At 40.3% G+C, this 12,460-nt stretch overlaps 1 protein-coding gene across 1 annotated transcript in view; it reads left to right on the top strand.

The window, feature by feature from the left end:
* LOC124956006 (nuclear pore complex protein Nup88) overlaps positions 1-12,460 on the top strand; it is a 68,984-nt gene that overhangs the window by 38,798 nt on the left and 17,726 nt on the right. The gene's annotated exons all lie outside the window — the stretch shown is intronic.

Below are 12,460 nucleotides of genomic sequence, written 5' to 3'. Positions count from 1 at the left end.
AACGAGCATTCCGCATGTTTGCGTTCGCGTATGTACCTGCAACATAAGCTCGAACAGATGAATCAATGTCTTCAATATTTTATCAGTTCTCTGTACTCTTTTTCTCTCTCTCTCTCTCTCTCTCTCTCTCTCTCTCTCTCTCTCTCTCTCTCTCTCTTATCGTACATACCTCTCTCGTTGATCACGAAACTCTAATTAGTGCTTTCCACAGAAAAAAAAAAAGAAAAGAGAAAAAAGGAAAAAAAAAAGGCATGTCGCGCGTCATTCTACAAGATCTACTCCGTAATACTAATTGAAATATATTATTCGAAAATCAATGATCATTAGCGAGGTTTAAAAAAAAAAAAAAAAAAAAAAAAAAAAAAAAAAAAAAAAAAAGGAAGAAAGAAAGGAAGAAAAACAGGTCAGTTCCTACGAATTTTGAACTCGATCATAAAGAAGAGAGAAGAGAATAATGAAAAAGAAAATGTTTCCTTAAGAAAGACAAAGAGGAAAATCATTCTTGGACGAGTCGTTTCTTTTTAATATGTATATATAATATATATATATATATATATATAAGTTATATCTTGAGAGTCGTGAAAGGCGAGTAGTTGCTTAGAAAGTTATCTATTAAAACGCGAAAGAGCGAGCGAGCGAGCGCGCGAAATTAACGCCGAGATCGTGAGGAAGGATCCGCACGTGTCCGCTCGTAAATGCACGCGCATGTGGAACTAGACGAGATATTTTACAATTATACAGCGAAATCCATTAAGGCAAACCGAAACAGCGAAACGTCGTGCACGGTGTTCGCGTATCTATGGAAAATACTGCTACTACTACTACTACTATTACTACTACTACTACTACTACTACTACTACTACTACTACTACTACTACTATTACTATGGTCTCTTGAAATGTAAGATACGCGAAGTTCTCTTGGAGAGAGAGAGAGAGAGTTACACTTTTACTCACTTGACGTATCCACGAGGTAGAAGAACTAAGTTACATCAATGTCGTAAAAGAATCTTAGGAGACAGAAAAAGAGAAAGAAAGAGAGAGAGAGAGAGAGAGAGAGAGAGAGAGGTGCTTTATTTAATATTGATAAAATGAGTACCTAGATATTTTGTAATAATGATTAAGGCATAATGAAGAGGATAAAAAGTGAAGAAAGAAAGAAAGAAAAAGAAAAAAGGAAAGAAAGAGGGTGAAAAAAAAGAAAGCCCTTGTCCTGTTTAACGACGAATAATGAAAGGGTTTGTGGTTTGAAAAATTTTGCCCAAAATTCGACGATATATAGCTTTCTTTTTTCCTTTTTTTTTTTTTTTTTTTTTTTTTTCTTAATCCACTAAAAGAGGTAAATTAGTTTTTGGAGTTTCGTTCGTATATTCAATCTTACCAACGTTAATCTTAGATCCAACGAGACCCAATTTTACGATCTTTACTTACAATGGTTATACACAACAATTCAAGAAATTTCCCTTCCTTGTATCTCGAAATGAAACGTAGGCTGATAATAAGATTCTACGGGTTTGGAACCCGTGCATGTAGGGTGCCTAGGATTAGGAAGGTGAACGAACGTGGTAAAGGAAGGTGGTATAAGATACGACACCTCGTGCTGCGGTTTTAACTCCTGGTTATATTCGTACCTACGAGATTGCCAGATTCAAGGGAAATTATATCTATTTGTAGAATAGTAGTCCTCCTCCTCTTCCTCCTCCCTCTATCCTCACCACCCCCCATCACCACCACCTCCTCCCACTATCATCACCTCTTTCTCTCTTTCTCCTGTCTTCTTCTTCTTCAAGCAAATCCTCTCGCGTGCGCTCACAGAGTAAAATCTTGCATACCTCGTCGTTCCCCCTATTGTGAAATGTGAAAGAGAGAGAGAGAGAGAGAGAGAGAGGGAGCGCACGCGCGCGCACTCATGCTCTAACGCATATTGGTATTCTACCTGAACGTTTGTATTACAAAGGGTTACGTATGTGCCCGTGAAACACGCACCCTTCGAAATCAAGAATAGTCTCGCTACTTGGAAACTAACTCGTTCTAGGAAATATCAAGGGTCCCACGGCTTTTCCAACATACATACATATATACATACATACATACATACATACATACATACATACATACGTAAAGATACGAACGTTCGGATAAACTCGTCCGTGCGAGTTGGGAGTACAAAATGCGCATTTTCAACACGTATTTTGATATCACGTAGGTACACCTAATCCTCGTTAGATTATTATCGAGACAGAGTAATAGGGTATATCTCGTATCTAACGAGTAACAAGTATATAAGTTATATCGTGCAAACGTGACATAATGAATTTCATTGGGACAACGGGAAGGAGGGGGAGGGGCTGGGCGGGTGATAGGGGACGAGGGTAGGATTGGTGGTGGGATAAAAGAAAAAAAAAAAGGGACAGAGAGTCAAGTGAACGGTTCTGAAAGAAAATATTCATTATTCTAAATCATGAGAAAAGAGAGAGAAATAGAGAGAGAGAGAGAGAGAGAGGCGATGAATGGACATTGCGTTAGCAGCACTGTCAGAAACAGATTTCACGAGATGAGATAGAATGGAATGGTGGTAGGAAAGAAAAAAGAAAAAGAAAAAAGGTAAAAAAAAAAAAAGAAACAAAAAGGAAAGAAAGAAAGAAAGAACGAACGAAAAAGGATAACGGCTGGTAGGATCCGCGTGATGGTTCCAAGAGGAGTGTCGCGCGAATAAAAGCGAAATGTATGGAAGGAAAGATCTAATTTGTTCCTGTCGGGGGTTTGCTTTCGGATAGGGAGGAAGTAGGTGGCTCACACAGATGGGGCGGAATTAATATTCATAAGCGTCCAGAAAGGTCTCGAGGGGCGGGGTCAACTTACATGTATCTTTCGCTACTGACCCGAGCCAGGCAACGGTGGCGGTGGTGGCGGCGACGACGACGACAACGACGGTAGTGTTGGTGGTAGTGATGGTGGTGGTGGTGGTGGTGGTGGTGGTGGTGGCAGCGGCGGCGGCGGCGCGTTACGCGATAACGGTTGAGAATTAAAATACTGCCCAGCAGGTTTTAACCCTTCTTCGTCGTTTCGAGAAAGTACGAGGGGGAAAACGTTCGTGAAACATTGAAACGTTGTTAGAGGTATATTCGAGACTCTTTAAACGTATTCACATTGTCTACTATAATGTCGTTTGCCATTGTGCCAATTCACATTGCGATTGTAATATATATTGCCAATACGTATGTATCTATGTATATATATGTATGTATGTATGTAGATAGGTTAATATCTTCCTTCTCCGAATCTTAAAAAGTATGACTTGAATCCACTACGAGTGCGTATCTTCCGGCCATGCAAAACCTCACCTTCGTAGACCTTCTCTTCTAGTCACCGTTCTCCAACCTTTTCCTACATACGATTTTCCCTACCGTGAAATGTAAATCGAGATTAAATGCGTCCCGTACCGTACAGTACCATACCATATCGTCCCGTCCCGTCCCGTCCCGTCCCGTCCCGTCCCGTTGAGAAACAACGGCGGACGTAGTAGGTTATTTCCTTCGTAGAATTTCTAAGTCGAAAATTTAAATCGTCCCCGACAAAAACCACCGGCGTGCGTCTTTAATTCCGTTTCCGGTGGATAATCAGCGTTCCCTTCTAACAAGAATCTGTCTTCATGTTAAATGAAAATAATGTAAAATTAAACAAAGTTAAACAAGTCGAATCAAATCGAAATAAAATAAAACAAACAGAAGGAAGAAAAAAAAAAAACAAAAAAGACAAAAAAATTAAGAATATGAGGGGTAGGAGGGGGAGGAGAAGATGACGCGCGTTTAACTAAAGGGGGGGAAAAAAAAAAAAAAGAAAAAGAAAAGAAAATAGACGATGACTTTATCGAAAACAAAGATTTCTTTCTCAACGAAGAAACAAGGGAACAAAATTAATCGATCAAGAAACACTGGACATCTCTTAGAGGGACATTTAGCCAAAGGTGGATGAGCTGGCACTTCCTACGCGTTCCTACACAATTAGTTCCCCATTATTAATTCTCCCTGTTGGCCATTATCCAACAGAATATTATGATCCTCGTGGCCCGGTAACAATGAGGATTATACGAAGAAAACGCTTCGATAGCGTTTCTAATACGGGGGAAAAGCACGAGTGGGGGTGGGAGGAGGGGTATATGTACGAGGTAACCAACACCAGCCGTCATCTCTCTTCCCAAGACAAGGAGAAAGAGAGTGTCTCACCAACGTCCTCGTAAACGTTGGCCCACGGACCGACTTAACTTCGCTGGCAATAATAAAATGATATAGGAGGCGAAATATGCATTTAAATTATCGCCCCGCGATAATAATTTGCATACCACCGCGGCACCTCTCTCTCTCTCTCTCTCTCTCTCTATCTATCTATCTATCTATCTCGCTCTCTCTCTCTCTCTCTCTGGCACTTCGATACCCCTGCTTCGCTTAGTTTAGCCTCGTTTAATTTAAATAATACTTCTCGGCGCTGTGTGGGGAGTACGGCCGCGGCAAGATATACATAAAATCGCCATAACATTGTAAATTATAACTGATACGGCTTATATCGCGGACGAGGAAGAGAGTAAAAGAGAGTAAAGAAGAGAGAGAGAGAGAGAGAGAGACGGACAAGAGGTAGCCAAAGATAGAGGGAGAGAAGGAAAAGGAAGGTAGAGTATCGTCGTACTATGGGGTACTCGCGTTCGGACGATTACGGATGCCTAAAGGGCTCCTAGTCTGATTAAGGTATACCAAATGAGAGACCCCAGAATCATTAATTTCGAATCGCAAGGGAACAGATACAGCGACCAAAGGTTAAACTCGTTCCTCTTTTCCCTTTTTTTTTTTTTCTTTTTTTTTTTTCCCCTCCTTTTTTCCATCCTCTTGTTTTCCGTCTTTTTCACAATGGGAAAATATATGTACCAATAGAGAAATCGTTGAAAGTGCAGGACAGTACTGACGGGGACTTTTTTCTTTTCTCTCTTTCTCTCTCTCTTTTTTTTTTTCTTTTCTTTCTTTCTTTCTTTCTTTTTTTCGAATAAACGCATATAAATCCTCGGATATATTTCCATTATAGTCGACGAGACGTGTTTGCGCGTGAATAGCCGAGACAAATAATGCGAGATGAATAGAGAAATAAAAAAGGAAAAAAAAAGGTAAAGAAGAAAGAAAAAAAATTAATAATCCACCATCGGTTCGTAGAAATTCGAATTCTATGATAATCTAATGGGATTCTGGACCTTTCCCTTTTACGAGATGTAATAACCAACTACTTCGTTCTGTGGTTTGATAATAGGGCTATCTATATGTCATGAAACGTACGAACTTACAACGATACGTTAACGTCACCTATAAGAATATCGACGAATATTTCAGCTCGTAAGTAATTATAGAAAGAGAGAGAGAGAGAGAGAGAGAGAGAGAGAAAATATAGATAAAAAGGAATTTCATCATCGTGGCTGATAAAAAAAAAAAAATAGAAAAAGAAAGATACTCATTGGCATCGATCACACTTGGATGATAATTTTTGTTGGTTCGCAAGGTATACCAGAACAATTTTCATCATCGCATCCCGTCGGTTCGCACCGACGTTATTATTTTATTAAGCCGTAATATAGGGAGACGGTCAAGGTATTTGAACAACCTCGGGCGCGATAGCGAGTCTACTCGGCACGATGCGCTTCGTTCGTTGATGGGGTTGGCTGGCCTCACTATCCTCCTCCGCAACCTTTCTCGTACCATCCTACGAGATGTTGGTGCCCACTAGCACACCACGCAATTCCGCAAAGTATGCAGATCTAAGAATTCAAATGGCCGCTCTATAGCGCCCGTAAAATGGCGGACAATCGCGCTCGTAAACCACTATATTAAAATTCTATATCGTCCTCCGGTATCCACCACCATGCGGTCACCACCGACGCAAGTCGCAAACACTCCTCCTCTCTTCTTTACCCTCTTTCGAACGTTTCCTTCCATTCTAGCTGGGTCACTACCCATCGTCAGTATCTACAATACTGACACTATACCACACACAACATCAACCCACTACTACTACCATTACCAACTTTCCTCCTCTTACTCCTCGTCGTTCCTGATGTCCACGTCAGAGTCCAGGGATCTGGCATAGTCTTCACATTGCCATAGTCTAACTCTACCCATCCCTACCTACCGATCTTTTACATTGTACAGAGTTTGCGGACCATTCCACCGGATGCGAGCGTTCACGTTTATGTGCGTGCCGCTGTCATGCGTGCTAACATTTGACGCCTTCGTTTTGCTATTATTCCATGGTAGATATAAAATATGACTCCGTATTATTTATGTCTACTTCAGAATATGCTAACTCATCAAACACAGTCGCCCGTATAAGTTAAGTAGTATAACAGACCGGTCGGGAATGTGTCAACGCTCAAATATTGTATGGTATTGTATGATATATATATATATACATATTTTTTTTTAGGTTAGATAGATGTATCTAACAATCAAATAGAAAGGAAATAATTAATTTAGAAATATCTCATCGAAATGAACGACGACGCCCAATGATTCGGTTAATACCAACACCTCATATTGTGACAAGTTAGTTAGGTGTAACATAGAGTAAAATAAAAGGGATCGTGCGAATAACGAAAGAAAATAGAGAGAGAGAGAGAGAAAGAGAAGAATGGTGGAGGGGGAGAGGAAATACCATAATGGGAATTACGTTTCTGTCGTCTAACTGATTCGAGGCTCACGTGTACGCGCGTACACAACAACGCAATAAGTTAATCGCGTTAGCGGGTTCGTTGATTAAACGAACGATCAGGCTGATGGTCATCGCCGTGGACGTCGCACAGGGACTCATGGGTGCGGCCTCTGTAAGGCACATTAATAAAAAAAAAAACTCGATTGTCATTCGTCGCTCGTTCTTCTCACTTATGTATGTACTAATTACGTCGATTTATTAATCATAATCTTCACCCGTTGACATTTTTATGTATATATATATATATATATATATATATATATGTATGTGTGTGTATTAACGAGTGGGATTCAATATCCGATGCGTATTAAATAAATATAAACGTCAATGGCGATAATTATTTCAATTATTCAATTATTGTGTAATAAAATATAATTCTAAGTATTTTCGTATTATATCGACGAGTAAAATCATATTTATGCGTAACTTAATAGTAAACTCAATAGCGTAACTTTAAATTAATCCTAATTGTCCATTTTGAATGTAGTGTCGCCCAAAGATGATAATTTTCACCTCGATTAAAACTATTCGCTCATTGCATGATTCATGAATTTTTCTTTTTTTCTTTTCTTTTCTTTTCTTTTTTTTTCTTATAACGATGTCATTGAAAATGCGTTTTCAAATCTATCGATTATAACTTTCGAGAGTTCGAAGAATTTATCGAATTTTTTTTTCTTTTCTTGAAGTCATAATTTTTTCATTCTGTATAACTGAAAGATCATAGTGTTAACCAGAAGGACGTAACGCACGACCAAGCACAAACAATACAAAAATTATTTCGAGGTGTACACGATCAGGATTATGCGTTGAATCAATTATTCATTTCTTCGATCCAATGATATTCTCTTTTTTCTATCTTCTAAAAAAAAAAAAAAAGAGAGAAAAAAAAAGAGAAGAAGAAAAAACTCGCCCATTAACGTATATATTACAGGTAACAGATTTAAAGAGGTAAGAAAAATAAAAAAAAAAAAAAAGAAAGAAAAAAAGGGAGAAAGAAAGAAAAAAAAAAAGGAAAAAAAGAAAAAAGAAATTCAGTTTATAAACGCCTCGCAAAGTATTGATGCTCGATAAAAGTACCGCGTGCCGTCTACTCCGTTGGTATCACACGTGCACGTGCATTCCATTGGAAAGCATATAGAAAAGGCAATGTGAGAGAGCTAGGAAGGATAGTAGGAGGTGGTAGGTCGAAAGGGGAAACGATAAAGGGTGTAGGTCGATGGTACGAGTGGGAATGGCAGAGTATGAGGAGGAAAATAGAGAGAAGGGGCGTAGGTGTGGGATAGAGAAGAGAGGGAGGGAGGAAGAGGGGAAGAGAGTGGTGTTGCAGAGGATTCCTGGCTACCGACGCCCGACACCGACGTCGCTGCTGCTGCATGAGACTGTAATGCGTTATTAATGAACACCAAGAATTTCATTAAAGATTGTTTGTATATCAAACTGTCCACTAAATTATGCCGTATAACCCCCGTGGCGCCTTTCTCGCGCCTAGAAACTATTGGCTCAACCCAAGCTTTATCAAGGATCGTTCGTTCGTAACGAATTCGTTCAGTTAACAATCCTAACTTCCTTTTCATTGAGATTATTTCAATGATGATCGATCAATGATCAAGAAGGAACATTATTTACGATTTAACATAAATAATTACGACTTTATCCATTGGTATATCGTTGTTCCCGACTAAGTCAGTTATTTCGCGACCTTCGGAACATACATTATTAGTAGGGACGATATAGGTAAGTACGTTTCTGGGCGCGTGCGACAGAGTAGGTAAAGAAGGGGAATATGCATATAAGAGAAAGAGAGATCGAGATAGGGTGAACCTGGATGACAAACAGAGAACGAACGATAGGGTGAGAGAGACAGAAAGAGAGAGAGAGAGAGAGAGAGAGAAAGAGAAAGGAGGAATGAAGGGAGGACGAGTGGGTAGAGAAGGTGGGTTGGGAGATACAGTTAATCGTTGGGAAGCTATTAACTTCGGACTGGAATGCCCCATAGCGCCTCATTTCGTTCAATGCAAATTTACACCGACGCCGACCACCTAGCATGGCTCTCTCTCTCTCTCTCTCTCTCTCTCTCTCTTTACTCCCACTTTCCCTCTCTCTCACCCTCCCTCCCTCCCTCCGACCCGCGTTCCGTCCGAAAACTGCATGTATACCGGGTGTTCCCCATTCTCATTCTTCCCCTGTCTAACAATCCCATACGATTATCGTTCGTTTGGCTGAAAATGAGAATGAGAATGAGAAGAAAAAAATTAAAAAAAAAAAAAAAAAAAAAAAAAAAGAAGAAGAAGTCTCCGTTCGAGCGCCATTGAAAATGAAACGAGAAAACGTGATTACTTATGACGATCGTTTGAAAGTTATAGATCACGAGCTCTAGTCGATAGAAATTATATGTCGATGTCCCCGATGGGCTTTTTTAGTTTCGTTGCTCTTTTATTATTATTATTATTATTATTATTACTATTATTATTATTATTATTATTATTATTATTATTTCTTTTTTCTCTTTTTCTTCTTTTCTTTTTTTGTCTTTCTTTTTTTTTTTTTTTGTATTTTATTCCTTTTTTTTTTTTCTTTTTTTTTCTCCTTTTTTTTTTTTTTTTTTTTTTTTTTTTTTTTTTGTTCGAGTCCTCGACAAATTTTCTGAAGCCCGGCCTTGTCAGGGACCGAGGAAATTATTACGAGCCAAGTGCGCAACGCGAAACACGGAGAATTACGCGTACGCCGCCGAGGTCTCTCGGCTGACGAATGGCGATGTAACGGGTGCTCAAAGTACACATAGTTAACGCTAGAATGTGGCAGAACCTGACTAACGACGGCTGATGTTCCGCTATATAATTTCAAAACATACTCACGCATATATACGGTGACTTAGATGCGAGGACGGGCTTGAAAGGGTGGGTTGAAAGGAGGTGTAAATAGGGATGGGATAGCGAGAGTGGGGTGGAATACGAACGGTGAGAAGAACGGAGAGCCTTATGCGAAGAAAGAGAGAGAAAGAGAGAAAGAGAGAGAAGAAGAGAAAGACGGCGAAAGGTCGAGAGAGCAACGGTTAGACAAAAGATCGCGAGCATTGCGAGCTGACATCGCCTTAATATGGACAAATGTCGTACTATATCTCAGCGGGGCTTTTGCTTTGCATTATTTGGCTAACATTCTCGTTTGCCATCCTAATACGAGCCGGATACCTTACCGCTTTACGAGAATGTCTTTTGGTAGCTCTTCTTTCCAACAGTCCTCAGTCAAGTAACCACCCACTTATACACCCACCCGCCCATCACCTATCCATCCACCCAACCAGTCACTCCCCTCCCGCAGCTATCATTCATTCCTACTCTCATCTCAGTCTGCCCACTCTTATTGCCCTTTCTTATCCCTTTTCGTAACTTGCAAAAGCGTGCTTATCATTAAAATTTAATTAATTCCATGACCGTCGGATAAATTAGAGTTTACGGAAGCGGCCCTTTTCGTCCTCTAAGTTTCTCCATTTAGTCACTCAACGTTTAGAGAACGTTAAAGTAGAAATCTTATGCTTCCCACGAAAGAAATAATAAAAGTAAAGAAAAAAAAACAGAAAAGAAAAAACGGTCGGGATTATTTAACCTGGGTCATCAGCTCAAAAAAAAAAAAAAAAAAGAAAAGGAAGAAAAAATGAAAGAAAGAAAAAGAAAAAAAAATTCAGCGATCTCGTGTTTGGAAAATGCTTAGGTATATGCTTATACGTGTATATACCTCTTAGTCGTCTTCGCAGCCGCCAGCCATCCCCACCTCCCTCCCCCTTCCCCTCTCTTTCCCCTTCCCCACCTAACGAGACTACTTTTTAACGGGGCAAAGTATTTTTACAAAGAACCACCGAAATGATTCTCGCACGATTCCAAGCTGGTAAAGCCGTCGTGCACTTAACATTTAAAGAAAAAGAAAAGAGAGAGAAAGAGAGAGAGAGAGAGAGAGAGAGAGAGAGAGAAAAAAAAGCAAAACAAAAGGGCAACACAACGGATAAAAAGGGTGCGTCTGTAGTAGAAGAGATCGCGAAAAAAGGGAAGTGGGAAGTATATACTTTGGATTTTAAGAAACCGTGACAAGGCTCGAGAGATGTCTATCCGACTGGTGCTTAACGAAAGCACGTAGAACGACGGTCTTAATGGTTCTGGCCTTGCACTGCAGAAAGAGAAAAAGAGATAAGAAGAACGAAGAACGAAGAAAGAAAGAAAGAAAGAAAGAAAGAAAGAAAGAAAGAAAGGAAGAAGAAGAAGAAGAAGAAGAAGAAGAGAAAGAGTGAGATAAAGAGAGATAAAAAGACAGAAGGCAAGTAAAACGGTGAATGGTGAAAAAGAAAAAGTCCGGGAAGAGAAAGTCGAAGGGTAGGAGGAGAGGAAGGCGGGAGGACTAGGTGGGGGAGGGGTGTAGGGGTAGGGGGAGGCTTGGAGAAGAGTACGACGGAATGGATGTGTTCACATTATACCCTCTGTTCTTTTAATTTCTTCAAAGGACCCTTCCCCGCGACACTTTTGCCGACTCTGACTCCGCGCGAGCGAGCGTAGCGAAGGAACCTCCCTTCCCTCCTTTTTCTCTTTTTCCTTTTTTTTCCCTCTCTCTCTCTCTCTCTCTCTCTCTATCTCTCTCTATCTCTATCTCTCTTGCTCTTTCTCTTTCTCACTCAGTCTCCGGTCTACGCTACTGGATTAATAAGGCGTCGACAATGTGACGTCTTTTTTCTTTCTCCCTGGGACGGGACAACGGGCAAAGTGAATGAGGGCTCTTCTCGTCCGAGAGACGAACAGTTCGGAGAGGGAGTAAAAGAGTGAGAGAGAGAGAGAAACGAATGATGTTCTCTCTTTCTTTCTCTCTCTCTCTCTCTCTCTCTCTCTCTCTCTCTCTTTCTCTTTCTTTCTTCCTTCCTTTTTCTCTTTCTCTCTGTCTGTCTGTCTTATCCGTGTGCTGTTTAAGAGGAGGCGAATTCCCGTTAATAAATGTGTTTCTAACGGTCTGACGAAGAGGAAGAAGGTAAAGTGAAGGAACAACTGAGAAAAGGGATGAAGCAAGAAGAGAGAGAGAGAGAGAGAGAGAGAGAGAGAGAGAGGGAGAGGGAGAGGGAGGATGGAAATACGTAGAGAAACGTGCACTCGTCGTTACGTTATGCCATCAACGACCCGAGGGAGTGCGCGTCTTAATGAGGAAAGAACTTTTTAAACGCACGAAGCTTTCATTCGTCGATGTCGAAACGCGCTTAGCTTTACTCCCTCCAGCGAATTTGTCTAACGGGAGAAGTAGGAGGATGATGATGAGGATAAGGATGAGAATAAGGAGGATGAGAAGAATGAGGAGGAGGAGGAGGAGGAGGAGGAGGAGGGGAGAGGGAAATGACGATGCGAAGATGAGGACAAACGATGGACGGTGGGAGATTAAACACAGACACACACACATGGATATACTCCTCTTCGTTGTTTCTTTTGTGTGATAATGTCAAATTTGTGGATATTGCATTTGCGATAAAGAATCCTTCATTTCTTCTTTAAAGATTCTTTTCCTTTTTGTTTCCTGTTTTTTTTTTCTTTTTCTTTTTGTTGTTGTTGTTGTTTTTTTTTTTTTTTTTTTTTTTTTTTTTTTTTTTCGATGCGGAATGTTCCTTATTTTCTCTTCCTTCTCCTCCTCCTCCTCCTCAATCTCCTCCAGCTCCAACTCTTCCTCCTACTATTTCGAACGCTGGAGAAACCGA

This window comes from Vespa velutina, chromosome 20 (genome assembly GCF_912470025.1).
Source record: "Vespa velutina chromosome 20, iVesVel2.1, whole genome shotgun sequence".
NCBI classification, from domain to species: Eukaryota; Metazoa; Arthropoda; class Insecta; order Hymenoptera; family Vespidae; genus Vespa; species Vespa velutina.
Note: the sequence above shows the minus strand (reverse complement) of the source record. Positions and strands in the feature narration are given on the sequence as shown.